At 33.1% G+C, this 17,513-nt stretch overlaps 1 long non-coding RNA gene across 1 annotated transcript in view; it reads right to left on the reverse strand.

Moving 5' to 3' along the window:
- The window catches only part of LOC110262017, a 235,405-nt gene that overhangs the window by 187,487 nt on the left and 30,405 nt on the right, over positions 1 to 17,513 (reverse strand). The gene's annotated exons all lie outside the window — the stretch shown is intronic.

Here is a 17,513-nt window from a genome sequence, read left to right on the forward strand (position 1 = left end):
TTCTACCTCTGAGTGTTCTCTAAGTTTTTGAGACTTGGAACTGTCATTTACTATCTTTCATTTCTCTCATATAAATAACTGATAGTCCTGTTATTTCTTTCTCCAAAATATATCCCAACACATGTACTCCCTTCTATCACCGTTGCCACTATTATTATCAAAGCTATTACCATCATCCTCTCCATTCTAGACTGGACAACAGACTCTTCCATCCATTACTTTTCCTTGAAATTGATCCTTCAGAGATTAGTGTAACAGAATGAGAGCCAGACAGTAGGTAAACTGGGTAAAGATAAATTTTATAGCGATACTACTGCAATGGTGTAAAAGAGATTTCAGTATAAAAATGAGCTATGTTCCAAATACAACAAAGAAAAGCAAGAATTTATAGCCAAAGAGCACAGTGGGTGGGAGGTGAGGCAGTCAATGGATGGAAAAATAGTAAGCAGAGAGATCAAGGGGGAGTCTTGCTAAACCAGCTTAAAAGAATTCTTGCTGAAGGTTGGACAGTGGGATCAGATATCAAAGGTAATCAGACACCAGAGGGGGAACATTCTCTCTAAACTGGCTTAGTAGAATTCTTGCAAAAACTGGGCTATGTGGGCCTGGCAAGGAAGGTGCAAAATCAAAGAAGAAGTACAGAAGTTCGGTCAAAGAGAAAGTATCAGTAACTAGAGCATTTTTAAAAATTGAAAGTGAGGTTTATTTAATTTTATCAATAACTTGCAATGGGATAAACTATGTTAAAATGCACAGTTTTAATATATATCTATTTCTCCTTTCATCTCCCGTCATTTCTGCTTTCTGAAACTTGTAATTTGGCACCTTATCTCTTACACCTTGAATATAGAATCAAATCTTAGGAACAAAATTTCCTCCCTTACCTTGTTACATATATTTTGCACTAAATACTATCATGCATCAAACAAAATTTTGACACCTGCTGCACAAACTTACTATCAGACAAGAGCAATATTTAATCTTCCTTTAATTTTAAATCTTTCTGAATTGCTTGTTTAGGTATGCTCTGGTGCACAGAATGAATTAGATTCTGCTTCATTAGTCAATCTGAAAATATTTTACTGACTGAAGTGTTTAGCTCATTTATGTTTGCTATACTTAGTATGGTGGTTATCAGTTCTGTCATGATATATTTTACTTTATAAACTATATATATATAATTATAAATATGTATATATGTGTGTATATCTTACTCTATATTTACATTTGGGAGAGGTTGGGGGATTCATTTGATATTAATAAATATTTTTATATCTTTTTGTGCCATTATCTTACATAATCGTATGTAATAAAATACACCAGTCTTTCAATGCATTTTAATGTTCTCCATTGATTTTTTTCAATGACTAATGATAATGTTCTCTAATATCCTCTTTTCCCTCCCTCCATTATTTTTTCTCTCTTTTTTTGGCCTAATGTTTATGTTTATTCACTATCCTTTTATTGGCTAAAGCATTCATTATATTCTTCTTTCATTTACCTTCCTCTTCAATTTTTTTGTGAATTATATTATCTTTACCTTTCAATACATTTAAAAGCAGAATAACAGTCATAATTCAAAATTTAACATACATAATAATTATCTACAGGCTTAATGCTATGTTTGTCTGAACTGATCATTTGTTGTAAGAACTAGGAAGTATCTCAGAAAGTGATCCCAAGAACCATATTTCCGAAGTTCTGAATAGTCCATGATGTCCTGTGTTCCTTGGGCATAATATACATTTAAATTAATAAAATATAAGTTGGGTACTATATTCTTTTATAATCATTAAAACAATTCTTCAATATCTTCCTAATAAAACACTGCTATCAATGTCTTGTCAATATTCTCTACTTTTCTATCCACTTTCTTAAATAATTTATATAATCTTTTTAATTCAATTTTCTCCTTTAGAAAGGGGAAATCATCACATATGCTCTCCTTTGTCCAAGTTCCAGATTTAGAATATTCTTCTCAATTTTTAATCTTCCCATTTTTGGAGAGATTTCCCTATTCATTCTTGTTTTTCTCCTCTGTATCACTTATTATATTCTACATCATTTCCATTTGATTTAATTTGATGTTCCCTTTAAATATGTCTTTATTTCTGCAAATTATTTTCTAAAAATTATCTTCCTTCTCTTCTCTCCTCTCACCCTTCATCAGACTATTCCTCTCTCTTCCTCTGTCTTACTCAGTCTCTGATTCATTTTGATTTTGTTCCCAGTGTTTTTCTTCAGAGTAGGTTTTTTCCCTTGGGGCAAGTAATTTTGGTGATTTATGGTTGTGGTCTATGGACTGCAGGATCTTTCAATACTTCCCTTTATCTCCATTTTATCTTTGCCAAAAACAGTTCAGTGCTGCCCATTCTACCATGGATTTATAATTTGTAATTAATCTTATATTCTGAATTTCATGTTGATTACCTGTCATCCGCTTTTGTTGGTGATGTTACCCTGAGTTTTTCCATTACGTCTCCTAACAACTCAGCCTGATGTTTTTAGCTGACCCAGACATTTGTTAAAGATATGCATAGACATTAATACCTCAGTGTCGTGTTGAAAGTCTCTCAAGTTTATATTATTTAAATGACTCATTCACAAGAAGCTATCCCCTACAACAATAAAATAATTTTGTTTTCAGGCAGTAAGCTGCAAAATATGGTGCAGCTAATAACTCAGTATGCCTAAGGTTATATGTTGCATGAAAATAAATAACTATGAAACATTTTGGTTGGTCTCTTCCCTAGTATACTATTATTTTTTAGGTATTGTAACAGATTAAATAAAATGTGGCCTTTCTCAGAGAAGATATTTGCATCTAATGTGGTATAAAAATAAATATCTAAAGATTGAATGAGTTTATCTCTATCTTGGTTTAAATAAGAAATGGCTCTTATTTCACACTGGCTCATTTATACCCCAGGTCCTCATTCATATATTTATCTGTGGTTTTGTTTTGTTTTCTTTTTACAGCCACACCTGCAGCATATGGAAGCTCTGGGACTGGGGTTGAACTGGAGCCTCAGCTGTCGGCCTGTCTAACAGCCAGAGCAAGACAGGATCTGAGCCGCATCTATGACCTATGCCATGCTTGTGGCAATGCCAGATCCTTAACCCACTGAGTGAAGCCAGGGATTGAACCTGCATCCTCAGGGACACTGCCAGTTCTTAAACCACTGAGCCACAAGGGAGACTCCTAATTATCTGCTTTTATTGGCTCCCATATTATATCTTACCTTAGTAGCCTAAAAACAAAAATATTCTTACAACCCCTAATCAGTATTTACTGTGCTTTCTTAATATGCTATTTGCTTAGCACATACTTGATGCTGATTTTATCTCTCAGGTTTTTTTTTTGTTTGTTTGTTTCATGACAAAAGAAGGAAAAATAATGTATCTGGGAACTGGCTTGATGACATGATTAAATGACACTAAAATGAATCTTGTGTTCTTCATCTATAAAATGGGAATAGTAAAAACAGCAAGTTCCAAAAATGCACCCATATGAAAAAACAATGAGTTTTATGACTGCTTCTTGGAGTATCTGATATATGAAACAATCTGCTTTTTGTTTTTCACATCCTTTAAAATACCTTTCAAAATAACACAGTTTACATGCACTAGTTATTTTATAATAGGAATTATATGACTGCCTAGTTTCCTTCCCTTAATAAATTTATTCTCCATGTTTTATAATATATTTTCATAATCTAATATAATGCTCACTTGCAGAAAAGTTAAACGAGATCAATTTTCTTCTCAAAAGTGATTTTAAGTATACACTTCTACATCTAGGCATTCTAGAAAGCAAGATCATAACAGGCTATTTCATGGAAACCCATTTTTTCAAAACATATCCTCTAAAGTTAAGGAAACTAACTCCACACTCATCCCATATGCTTAATTTAAACTTTTTTTTTCAATAATGTGTTCAGATAACCAGTTCAAATTATCAGAGGTAACAAAACACACATTTGAAAACAATACAATCTAAAGACGAAGGAATGTATCATTTGAAAATGGAAATTTAAAAAAAAGAAAATAAAATGGAAATTTTACAATATTTAGAGTTTTTAGTATCTTACTAACAACTTTTGGAAAAAAATGTGTACTTTTTCACAGGCCATTTTTTTAACCTATAAAAATTATATTACTATCTGATGATTATTTTTGTGACAAAATTAAACAAGATATTATATATATATTACATAAATGCTACAAAATATCATATAAAATATTTATGTTACTGTTACTACATGCTAATACAAAATTCCTATTGATTGCTTTTGTGATTTTGTACTCATTTTTATATTTATAAATGCAGTAGTTCTAAAGTGTAAAGCTTGCTTATTATCTTGATTATAGATAAACATTTGAATACACAAAAATAACATTTTTTTATTGTCTTTTATATAGATGCTGAAAAGAGAATTAGGAAAAGACAACACGTCAAAAAGTTAAGAGGCAGAAACAGCTATTTTTTTGCTGGTAAATTTAATGAAACCATATTTTATTCGACTGGCAAGTCTCATTTCTTTTAGTGTCTTGGTGAAGACTGTCAAAAATCATCAAAATTCAACACAACAGAGTAAAAGCTAATAGTCTTTTTTTATACCAAAACTAAAAGGATTGGTAAGACTCAAAATGAAATGCTATTACTGCAAATCTTCTTTTATCTAATGCTTTGTGTAGTGAGTGAAAATTGAACAAATACATACTCTTTCATGGTGTTAAAATGAATTCTGAAACGATTAAACAAATATTCTTTAGTCTTAAAACCTTTTCAATACGTTTTCCCCAAGTAGTAGTGTCAAAATATCCTATGTGAGTTTATTCCATAATATTCTGACTATCCAAATAAAATTATTTTCTATAAAATAAAAATTAAGCACTTTATTTTAAAAATATTATAGTGTGATTAATTTGGAGGTGATTATCATTTTAAAGGAAGCTGTATTATAATCATCCTTTCATAATCTATAATGTAATTAATATTTTTTATATAATGATTTTTATTTTTTTATTATAGCTGATTTATAGTGATCTGACAATTTTCTACTATACAGCATGGCGATCCAGTTACACGTACATGTATAGATTCTTTTTTCTCACATTATCATGCTCCATCGTAAGTGACTAGACATAGTTCCCAGTGCTACATAGCAGGCTCTCATTGCTTATCCATTTCAAAGGCAATAGTCTGCATCTATTAACCCTAAGTAATGTATTAATATTTCTCACAGCCCTTCTCCCAAAAGTTCTCACGTAACAACAAAAGCAATAAGATAAAATACATGGTGGACAAAGATTTCAAATATATTCATATTTCTCAAGAAATGAATGCAGTTAAATAACTATGGTATGGTCCATATGTTTTATTTATTAACACCTAAAAGTTGCAAACAATAATGTCTTAATATAGATTTTAGGGAAATAGTAAAGCAGGATGGTAAATCAAGTGAACATTACCACAAAAGACTTCTCCTTTGGAATGACATCATATATGAAGTATATTTCACAATTTTCATTCATTTGTTAATTTAACAAATATTTTTTGAGTATTAAGTGCATATCAGTCACTATTACAGATGCAAAGCCAATCTGCTAGAAAGTAGAATGTGCACAGAAATAAAAAGCAAATACATAACAAGTATCTCACTCTTAGAGAAAAAGCCATTTATCTCAGTATTACAGAAAAAATTATAGTAAGAATGAGGGTAGACTAGAATAAACCTTGCAGTGTTGGATTAGAAATAGAGATACCAGAGTTCCCACCATGGCTCAGTGGTTAACGGATCTGACTGGGAACCATGAGGTTGCAGGTTCGATCCCTGACCTTGCTCAGTGGGTTAAGGATCCTGTGTTGCCGTGAGCTGTGGTGTAGGTCACAGACACAGCTCAGATCTGGCATTCCTGTGGCTCTGGTGTAGACTGGTGGCTACAGTTCCAATTAGACCCCTATTCTGGGAACCTCCATATGCCATGGGTGCAGCCCTAGAAAAGACAGAAAGATAAAAAAAAAAAAAAAAAGAAAGAAATAGAGATACCAGTCTGCACTTATGTGTTTTTTTTCCCCTAAGATAAAAAGAGAAACAGATACATAAAGAAACAGACATAGATATATTTATGTGTGTATATACATTTATATATTGCTTAGCTTTAATCACTGAGAAGATCTAGAAGCAGTAAAACTCTAATAGCAATGAGCATACCTCGCCCTCTGGTTTCACATTATTCTCCTATTAAATGAACTAGGACTTCTTGAAGCAATGACTGATTGCTGTGCTGGAGCAAAGAAATATAAGTCCAGAATAATTTCTGATGTAAGAAAATGAGGTCTCAGGAAATAATGAAGATAAGCCAAAGAACACTGGAGCTAACTTGAAGTGGCTCTCAATAGCCAAAACTGAAATAATTTGAGCAGAAAAAAAAGGTTATATATTTCTAAGATTAACTAAACCAAATATACATGAATCCATAATAATCTAAATTAATAACTGAATAAATAAATGAAAAGGGAAAAGGGAAATTCCCCCCATATGGTAGAGTCCTAATTAATAAATACAGAAGAAATAAGGTAAATAGAAGCTCAGTACTTTCAAAATACCAAATAATTGTTTCAGTCAAGAGTGCTAAATTTGGAGGTTATGTTATGATGAGAAACAGGATATTTACATAGTGTCCAAGTTATATTCCAACAAAATAATTATTTAAAATAATAATTTTAAAATAGAAAAATCTGATGGACAACATCTTAACCAAGCAATTAGAGTTAACATCATCAGAAATGTGACATGGTGACATCACGTGCCTCCTAATAGAATGCATCAAGAAAGGCAGGCTTAGAATTGTGATGCTTTTGTCAAAATGAATTTAACCATAAGGAAATATCAGAAAAACACAAAGTTCAGAATAATCTATACAATAACTTGTCAGTACTCTTTGAAAGTTTCAAAATCATTAAAGACAGAGAAAATCTGAGGAATTATCCTAGAAATAAAAAAAAAAGAAAGACTAAAGAAATTGAATTTCTTTGTGGCTCAAAGAGTTAAGGATACAACATTGTTATCGCACACTGCAATGTCTTGGGTGACTATGGTTGTGGGGTTGGATCCCTGGCCCAGGAAATTATGCATGCTGTATGTACGGGAAAAAAAGAAAAAAAAAAAAAAACACATTAAAGCTAAAGAAATGCAGCAAGTAAATGCAATGGATGACCTGGTTTTGATTCTGGTCAAAGATCATTAGTGGAAGCATTAACAAAATATATGAATAGAGACTATAGATACTGTAGATTAACACCTCATACTATGTCTATTTCCTAATTTCAATAATTCCATACTATGTATGTTAATATTGGGGAAAACTAGGTGAAGAATATATAATAATTCTTTGCAGTACTTTTGCATATTTTTTTAGGTCTGAACTTACTTCAAGATGAAAATTGTAAAATAACTTAAAAAAATAAGATTTTTAAATTTTATTAAGCATTGCACTAAATTATGAAATTAATGGCTATACATGAGGGCTTTTATATTACAGTGTCTAAAATACAAAATTGACATAATCTAATAAGCAAAAACATGATAGAATATGACAAAATCTGTGAAGAAATAAACCATTTTGTTATAGCAAATAATGTGATATCATGGAGTCAGAAGGTAAGGCCCCTCTGAGAAAATTAAACATAAAATGGAAAGGAATAATTTTATTGAAGAATCAAACAAAGAGTCTTCTAAGACAAAGTACTACCTTGTGGAAAAGTCTCTGATATGGGAAAAGTGTGCTCTAAGCATCACAAGGGGCTGGAATCATCACAATCAGGGTGGTAAATGGTGCCTTGGGTAGAGAGTAGGCAGGGCTCAAAACATGGAGGGATCCTGCATCCTTGAAAAAAGATGTTTAACTGTATTCATAATGTGATTTAAGGAGCTGAGGCAGAAGAAGGAAAGTACCTTAGTTACAGTACACAAATAAAAAACAAGGTCTTCTAAACTGAGAATGATTTTCATAGGAATGAGAATAAACACAGTAAAATCAGGAAACTAACCATAAGCATGAGAAGATGAGAAAATAGGGTCTTTTGAGTATAATGGAAGATATATTTAAGAAATGATATTTGAAGAACAAGAACTACTGATGGGTAGGATTAGAAAGTATTAGACATGACAGAATCAGTGATAGTACTGGATACAGTAGGAAAAAGAGGGGAGGAAAAAAAAAACAGCTTTGAAGCAGAGAACTAAAATTCTGTTTGAAAGAGTATGATTTTGAGTTGCCCATGAAACATTCAGATGAGGATATAAGTAGATCCTATATTAGATATAAGTAGATGATTATATCAGAATATAGCTCAAACAATTTATCAGCGTTTGAAATATTCTGAGGAGTCATCATCATATAAAATGGCCTTCAAACCTATGAAGACGCATGTGAAACCTAAGGCAGAAAAGGTATATAGAGAAGAAATACTTTAGGGAATGAAATAAGTTGACTAGCTGGATTAAAGACAGTGCCGGATATACTAGAGAAGATTTTGTAACTAATTATTTTGTTGAGTTTTTTTTTTTTTTTTTTTTGGGTGGGGGGAAGAAGATTTAAAAATGAAGTGATAAATGAAGAGAAACAGAAGGTCACTATAAACTTTCAATAAGAAAGGAGCTGCATATAAATCAGTGAAACTAGAACAAACCCTCACACCATGCACAAAAATAAACTCAAAATGGCTGAAAGACTTAAACATAAGACAAGACACCATAAAACTCCTAGAAGAGAACATAGGCAAACATTCTCTGAAATCAACTGTACAAATGTTTTCTTAGGTCAGTCTCCCAAGGCAATAGAAATAAAAACAAAAATAAACCAATGGGACTTAATCAAATTTACAAGCTTTTGCATAACACAGGAAACCATAAAAAAAAAAAAAAAAGAAAGACAAACTACAGAATGGGAGAACATAGTCACAAATGATCCAACTGACAAGGGCCTATCTCTAAAATATACAAACAACTTATACAAATCAACAGCAAAAAAACCCAAAAACCCAATTGAAAAATGGGCAAAAGACCTGAATAGACATTTCTCCAAAGAAGACATACAAATGGCCAACAGGCACATGAAAAAAATGCTCAGCATCACTAATTATTAGAGAAATGCAAATTGGAATTACTAAGAGGTAACAGAGTACCTCACACTGATCAGAATGGCCATCATTAACAAGTCCTCAAATAACAAATGCTGGAGAGGGTGTGGGGGGAAAGTAAACTGGTCAACCAGTATGGAAAACAGTATGGAGGTATCTCAGAAAACTAAATATAGAACTACCATATGACCCAGCAATACCATCCCTGGGCATATATTCAGACAAAACTTGCATTGAAAAAGATATATGCACCCTTATATTCATTGCAGCACAGTTCACAACAGTGAAGACATGGAAATGACCTAAATGGCCATTGACACAGAAATAGATTAAGAAGATGATATATATATATACATATACACAATGAAATACTACTCAGCCATAAAAAGAATAACATAATGCCATTTGCAGCAACATGGATGGAACTATACACTTTAATACTAGGTGAAATAAGTCAGAAAGTGAAAGATAAATACTGTATGATATCACTCAACGTGGAATCTAATATACAGCACAAATGAACCTATATACAGAAAAGAAACAAACTCATGAACTTGACGAACAGACTTGTGGTTGCCAAGGGGGGAGGAGGAGGGAGTGGGATGGACTTGGACTTTAGGTTTAATAGATGTAAACTATTGCATTGTAGTGGATAAGCTATGAGATCCTTCTGTATAGCACAGGGAACTGTATCTAGTCACTTGTGATGAAACATGATGAAGGACAATATGAGAAAAAGAATGTATATATGGGTCACTTTGTTGTACAGCAGAAATTGACAGAACACTGTAATACAACCATAACAGAAAAAAAATAAAAGTATTAAAAATATTAAAAAAGGAATAACTTGTTAATGAGAAAAACTTAGTAGAGTAAGAGGCAGAGTTGAGGGAGGGATTGGAATTTGATAGAAGGAAACAATTCTGCTATGAAGACAGGAAAATAGAAGAAAAGAGGAGCACATGTAGAGAAGTTGTAAAACTCGTGATGGAAAAACGAGGTTGCCCCTGTCTGATAAGGTCTACTTAATAGTGAGAAAGGACGTTAGCTTGTCTATGTGTGAAAACCATATGCACTGAATGACTATTACACATCTTATTTCATTTATCCACACACTGTTCTTATAAGTATTACTAACAGTTTACAAAAATGAAAGAAATCAGGTAGCCTAATTAAGACTTGGCTAGAAGCTAGTTTCTCCCATAATACTAACTTACCTTCTCAACAACACAAGAAAGGTTTGGTTGTTTATTTATTTATCTTAATTCCCAAAGTATATTAATGTGGAGAGGGTATATAAATACTTTATTGTTGTTAATAACCTGAATTAAGAATTTGAAAGTTAAATAATTTCATTAGGTTAGAATTCATTAGGCTGTCTAATGAATGACTGAATCTGTTATTAGTTTTGGAAAGTACTGACTTCTTTCAAGACCTTCTCCACTCTACTTTACTATCATTATATATATATTTGGCTTTTTGCCATTTCTTGGATCACTCCTGCGGCATATGAAAGTTCCCAGGCTAGGGGTCGAATCAGAGCTGTAGCCACCGGCCTACTCCAGAGCCACAGCAACGCAGGATCCGAGCCTCATCTGCAACCTACACCACAGCTCACGGCAATGCCGGATCCTTAGCCCACTGAGCAAGGGCAGGGATCGAACCCGCAGCCTCATGGTTCCTAGTCGGATTCGTTAACCACTGCGCCACAACGGGAACTCCCTCATCATTCTTTTATAATCTATGAATAATAAACCTAGTACCCAATTCATAGTTTTTCATATACAAACTTTTAACAACACAAATACATGTGATAACATTTACAGTAATGAATCAATTTTTTAAAAAATTGTCTTTCAAAGGAATCAACAAACGAGCACTTGTGTGCCATTTATTGCCAGTAGAGAATATTTCTATGTATCTTAAAAACTGTAGGTGGACATGCTATGAAGAGTAAGCTTTCATAATCCTCAGAATACTAGAAATTCATATATGATATTTTTTCTTTCCATTCTTCTATCTAAAAATATCCTAATCCTTAAAATGAGATTATGACCTAGCCACTGAAATCTCAGGAGAAACACTGTTAAGATTGAAAGCTACGTTTTTCAGCACCACATAGAGACAACTCATGAGTTTTAATACAATGAACTGTAACCTGCTACTTAGTAGAGGTGCTGTACAGTTGAAGGATTCTGTGTTAACATTTTTTGGTATGTCAACTAATTTTTTCTTGAATCATTCTAGAAAAAGGAAAACTTGCAAGAAACCTTCAGAGAATAAAAAGAAAGATAAAAAAAAGAATGAGTTAAAAGATTTAAATCACCACTTCATTTTTAAGCAAAATTTAAAGTTTTAAAATTATAAAGTATGCAAACTCCTAAAAAATAATCACAAAAATATGAGTTTCTATTTGATCAAAATTCCTCTACCTGTTTTATCAAATATGTTTAGATTGAAAATAATTGGAGAGTTTATTCCACAGCTCTCTTGGGTTGAAGGCAAAAACATTTCTATTCCTCAGGAAAACAAGTAAAATACAGTGGTTACAAGGAAGTATTGAAATTCATTCCGCTATTGTATCCCAACATAGAAATTAGCTTAGTAAGGTTCTCAGAATGATATTTAGAAGAGACCAAAATTATTTCAGTTTGGTAGAGATATAAAAGCAAGACTAGAAAGTTACATTCTGTAAAGTAGTAATTGGATGTATTACCTCAATAAGAGAGTAATTATTGATTACATTTCCATTCACTGAAATTATTTTTTTAACACATTGTTTTAATGAGCTCATTTTTAGCTCATTGTCCACTTGAATTCACTGACTATATGCCAGCTGGCCATCTAATTCAATTTAACACATGGATAATGACTTTCACATATATCCCCAACTCTGAAAAATAACTAAGAGTATGATAGTTCTTACCTTCAAGTAAACCAAATTTTAGTCTAAATGACAGAAGCTACAGAGCTCAATTCATCATGTTAGAAAAGATTATTAGAATGTAAAGGCTGGAAATAAAACAGAAGTAAGAGCCATTTGGATGTTGCAAAAAAACACATGGCCTCTTTTACCCAAATAATTTTTGGAACTTCTGTAAATCTCTACCCTACCATGACATTATACTCCCATCTTTAGTTCATTTCATCTTGTATTTTGTTTTATTTATTTCTGTCTTTCCCCCTCTTCACTGTTCAAATAATTTCCTCAATATAGATTCCCTCCTAAGATTTTATGACATCAACAGCCAAAGTCATTATTATAATATGAACTGAGACTATGTTGTCTAGAAATTCATCAGCTGCAAAAAAGTTTTCTTTACTATGTAGAAAATATGTCACATCACATGAAAAGTTGCAAAATAATAAATAGGCGTATATTTGTAACTCAATCTATGTATGTGTATGCAAATTTTCTTAAGCTGATTCAAAAATTGCTTGTGAACACCATGATGATTCCCCCCAGGAGTCAGCAAATTATTACCTCTACGAATGGCAAAATAGTACCTGTTTTAAGCTTTGTGAGCCTTATTGTCGTCTCTGTCACAACTACTAAAATCTTCCGATGTAGAGCAAAAGCAGCTACAGACTATATGCAAAGGAATGGGTCTGGCTATGATAAAATTTTAAATATCATGAAATACTATTCTTCTGTTGACTTTTTTTTCAACCATTTAAAAAATGTAAAAATCATTCTTAGCTTGCAGGTTGTACAAATAAGCAGCAGTACAGATTCAAGTGGATGGACAGCAGATTGCTGAACCCTGTGCTTCACTCATGAACACTACTATGTGTGTCTCCTAAAACCAATGACAGTGTCCTACTTAGACACAATGTAATTATAACATATTGAAATTATATTAAATACATTTTAGTTATACAAGTAACACAGGTATGTACAGTATTACCCTCAAAAAAATATTGAATAATTAGAAAGAAAGCTATTGTGTGGTAGTTCATCCTCAATTCCTGTTACCAGCATGGTTAGCATACTTCCAGACATTTCCCAAATATCATATAAGTTTACAGAAAAACCTATCACATATTTTAGCCATAAACCATCTAGAAAGAAAATAGATAAACAATAGGTGTGTAATTCATCCCTTCCTTTTAAGATGGAACATGCTGAGACACAAAGAAAGGGGGCAGATGTCTTGGTAAATATGGTACTTACAGACCTCCTGGCAAACAAACTGATGATTTTCCAGTAGTGAATTCCTTATCCACAGAATACTTTAAGCAAAACATACATTTACTTCTAGGATTATTTATAGCAAATAAACTTAAAATCCTTTGACTTATGAAACATACTTTTGTGGACCATCCAAAGACAAAGAGGTATTTCATGATCTAAATGTTTCCTCTGGCTAAGAGAGGTGACTAAACACTTTACTTAGAAATAACAACTGTCATCCTTGGCCAGAGCATGTCTGACATGGAAAGATGTGGGCTAGACAGCCTTACAATATGACTTGGCCTAATCTCACTTTACGTGTGCCTTGAAATACTTTTTATACTTGCAATTGTTTTTTTGTTTTTTTTTTTTTTCTCAAGACCTCTGATGCATGTCAGATTTGATAATCTAATGTTTTGTGCATTTCTAAGCACAAAATATATTTTTATTTTTAGGAGTTCCTGTCGTGGCTCAGTGGTTAACGAATGTGACTGGCATCCAGGAGGACACAAGTACAATCCCTGGCCTTGCTCAGTGGGTTAAGGATATGGCATTGCCATGACCTGTGGTGTGTAGGCTGCAGACTCAGCTCAGATTCTGGGTTGCTGTGGCTGTGGCATAGGTCAGTGGCTACAGCTCCAATTCAACCCCTAGCCTGGGAACTTTCATATGTCGTGGGTGCAGTCCTGAAAAGCAAAATATATATATATATATATATGTATATATATATATATACACATATAAGTTTAATATGCTTTCTAAATCTTATTGATGCAGCACATGTTAATCTATATCATCCTTTAACCTTCCATATGCCATTGTTTATTTAGCCATTTCTCTATTGACGGACATTTAAAATATTTATAAGGATCTGAGTGTTACCCCCAAAAAGCTGCAACAGACATTCTTTTATAGCATTTTATGGGCATATGTGTTACTATTTCTCTAAGACAGATGGTGCCTGAAATTAAGCTGCATTTATAAGATATGTGTTGCAAAATTTAATAGATGTCAAAAATTGCCATTTAAAGTCCTTTTTGATATCACCTTTGTGATGCTTTGTTCCTAAGCATCCAAAGTTTCAGACAACACAAATATGTATAAAAAAATAGAGAAACTGAAATCTATATAAATGATGGAACACTATAGAACAGTAAAAAATAAACTATAGCTACTGCAATAACAAGGATGTCTCATAAATAAATGTCAAATAAAAAAGTTGTGGTCTAATTTTTTACATGATTAGTTTTATAATTATTAAAATTTAAACTTCACTGATTAGCTTTTTTACATATCAAATTAAAAGGTTCTATCTCATAAATTTAATCTGCTTTACCTAATGACTGATACACTTAGAGGTCTCTGGATCTACTGCACTAAATTTTCCATTCATGTGCTTTTACCATTTTTCTACTCAGATACTTTCATTTTCCTAAATGATCTGTAGGTGTTCTACTATCATTCTTCATCTATGTTTTAATTATCTCCCAGTCTGTCAACTATCTCTGAAATCTGTTTGATATTTTTTACTAGTAGAAAATAATTTAAATCCAGCGTAGTCAAGTAAACTATCTTAGGCCTATTTATTTTTGAGTCTTGTTTTAGAAAGTGAGTGAGTCACAACTTATGCAGGTATGCTGAATGTAGGAACTTGGATAAGATACAAAGAAAAGTTATCAGCTGGCAACATTTAGATACACATTGCCTAATGGCCTTCTTCCCTGACTGAAAAAACTCCTATGGTCAAGGAAGCAAAACATGGACTACAGTAGCATAAAAATCTGTTCTCCACCAAGCACACTGCTCAGTAAAATCAAGGAATCTGGCAGAAATTCATCTTTTAAAGTAAATGCAAAGTTGGAAAGGAAGGTCAATAGTCATTTAGAGACATGCCAAGTCTATAAGTTCAGAGGGCAAAATTTAAAATAAAATAAACAAACAAAGGATCTATACAATAGCAGAGGAATGACAATAAAGAACAATAAAAGGACTTCCAAATGAGTATAATTAATATCCTGAGGGATACAAGAACTTTCTATATCTTTAGAAAAGTGAGAGGTTTAACAATGAAATCACTGAAATAAATAATACATATAATAATCTAACACTAAGAAGTGACTAAATGAATATATAGAAATAAAAAAGCTGAAATATCTTAAACATAAAATAAGCATACTAAAATAAATTAGGTCAGGAATTCCCATTGTGGCTCGGCAGGTTAAGAACCTGACTAGTATCCATGAGGATGCAGGTTCAATCTCTGGCCTCGCTTAGTGGGTTGAAGATCCAGCACTGTCAAAAGCTACAGCATAGGTTAAAGATGAGGCTTGGAACCTGCATTGCTGTGGCTAAGGCATAAGCTGGGAGCTGCAGCTCTGATTCAACCACTAGCCTGGAAACTTCCATATGTACCTGTGTAGCCCCCAAAAGGATCAGTAATCAATCAATCAGTCAATCCAATGAACAATGTATATATCCTTATTTGTGGACACCAGCTTGCCCTACAGATCTACTCTTGGCTTCTCCTGTACTTTCTGCCCTGGAAGTTGCTTGGCATGGAATCTATCGACAAGTGCTCATTCTTCCTCTGGCTGCTTGGTGAACTGAATGGGGTGGAGGAAAGGACTTAGATTTGAGGAAGGCAAAGAGCAAGATAGGCTATTTTTAACTCTGGCTTCCAACTTGGTGCTGGCTTTGTCCCTAAAGCATAGATTTTTGCTCCTTTCAAGATGGTTCTCCTCTCTCCTTCTGAGGTTCAGTCTACTTGCCCTGCCAGTGGCCTTTTAAACCAAGTGGTGATTAAAATCTTCAATCTCACTAATCCAGGGTACTGCATTCTCTTGTGTTCTTTCTCGTCCCTTCAACAATTTAGTAAAGAGTATCTAAACTAATTGCGCCATTATTTTCTTTTAATGAACCTAATACATGGATTTCTTCCTTATGGAAAATGATGATTTTTTTTTCTCATGCTCAAAGCTAGAAGGTAAATATTTTCTGTTAAAAATGTAAAGCAACTGAAGTGACAGTTGGGTTTAGCACTGCATTATAGAAGTACAGCTATTATAAAATAGTTTCATTTTTCTGACAGTTTGTTCTCTACTGTCTAGAAGATTTACATTTTCTTTTCCTATGGAGAAGGTCAGAGTATGATGGATTAAACATTAAGAATAACTTTAAAAGACTGTTTAAAGCAAAACATGCCCTAAATGATAATGTTTCTGAAGGTCTCTATTTTGAAATTTTTCATTTAAGGTCACTGATTTAGAAATCAAGTCAAAATCTTATTATCAAATGGATGCACTTATTGATATTAATAAAATATTAAGTATTGCACATGATTGTCTATATCAGATTTTGACACCTAAGGTTTTGAGTAACCAGCTTTTAGCAATTCCTGACTCTTCTTTTCATTTTTGAATTTGAAAAGACTAAAGAAGAGCAAGTGTATATGTATCTTGCTCATGAAAGCCGGCACAGACCATGGTAGAAAACTGTGACAAAAAGGTGGTAACAGAAAAAAAAGGCACTAGCAGTGATAAGAAATAAAGTTCTTAGATTTTGGTATACCCAGAATGATATTTATAATTGTGAAGGGAAAGAGACCTGAATTAAATCCAGGTTAATATATACAGAGAGAGGAATTCCTGCTGTGGCCCAGCAGTAAACAACCTGATTAGTATCCATGAGAATGCAGGTTCAATCCCTGGCCTTACTCAGTGGTTAAGGATCCTGTTTTACCACGAGCTGTGGTGTAGGTCATAGACACAGTGGATCCTGCATTGCTGTGGTTGTGGCTTAAACTGGCAGCTGCAGCTCTGATTTCATTCCTAGCCTGGGAACTTCCATATGCCATGGGTGTGGACATAAAAAGACCTCCCCCAAAAAATTTACACAGAGAAGAAAAATTTAGGATCAGAAAGAACAAAAGCGACCAAATGCCGTATCTCTTTCACTACATACCATCTATAGAAAAGGCTAATCCTTTTATCTCAAGACACCATTATAAGACACGCCAAAGTTTCTATACACACATGGTTCTGGGTCAAATAAAAAAACAAATTTAGTACTAGATTACTTTAACACCATACATAATTCTGCTTATGTGTCACCACGCATACTAGACACACTGCAAAGCAGGCATAAAATAGTCAAACTAGGGGTTCTTGTGGAGCAGAGGAAACACAACTAGGA

This window comes from Sus scrofa, chromosome 8 (assembly GCF_000003025.6).
Source record: "Sus scrofa isolate TJ Tabasco breed Duroc chromosome 8, Sscrofa11.1, whole genome shotgun sequence".
Lineage (NCBI taxonomy): Eukaryota > Metazoa > Chordata > Mammalia > Artiodactyla > Suidae > Sus > Sus scrofa.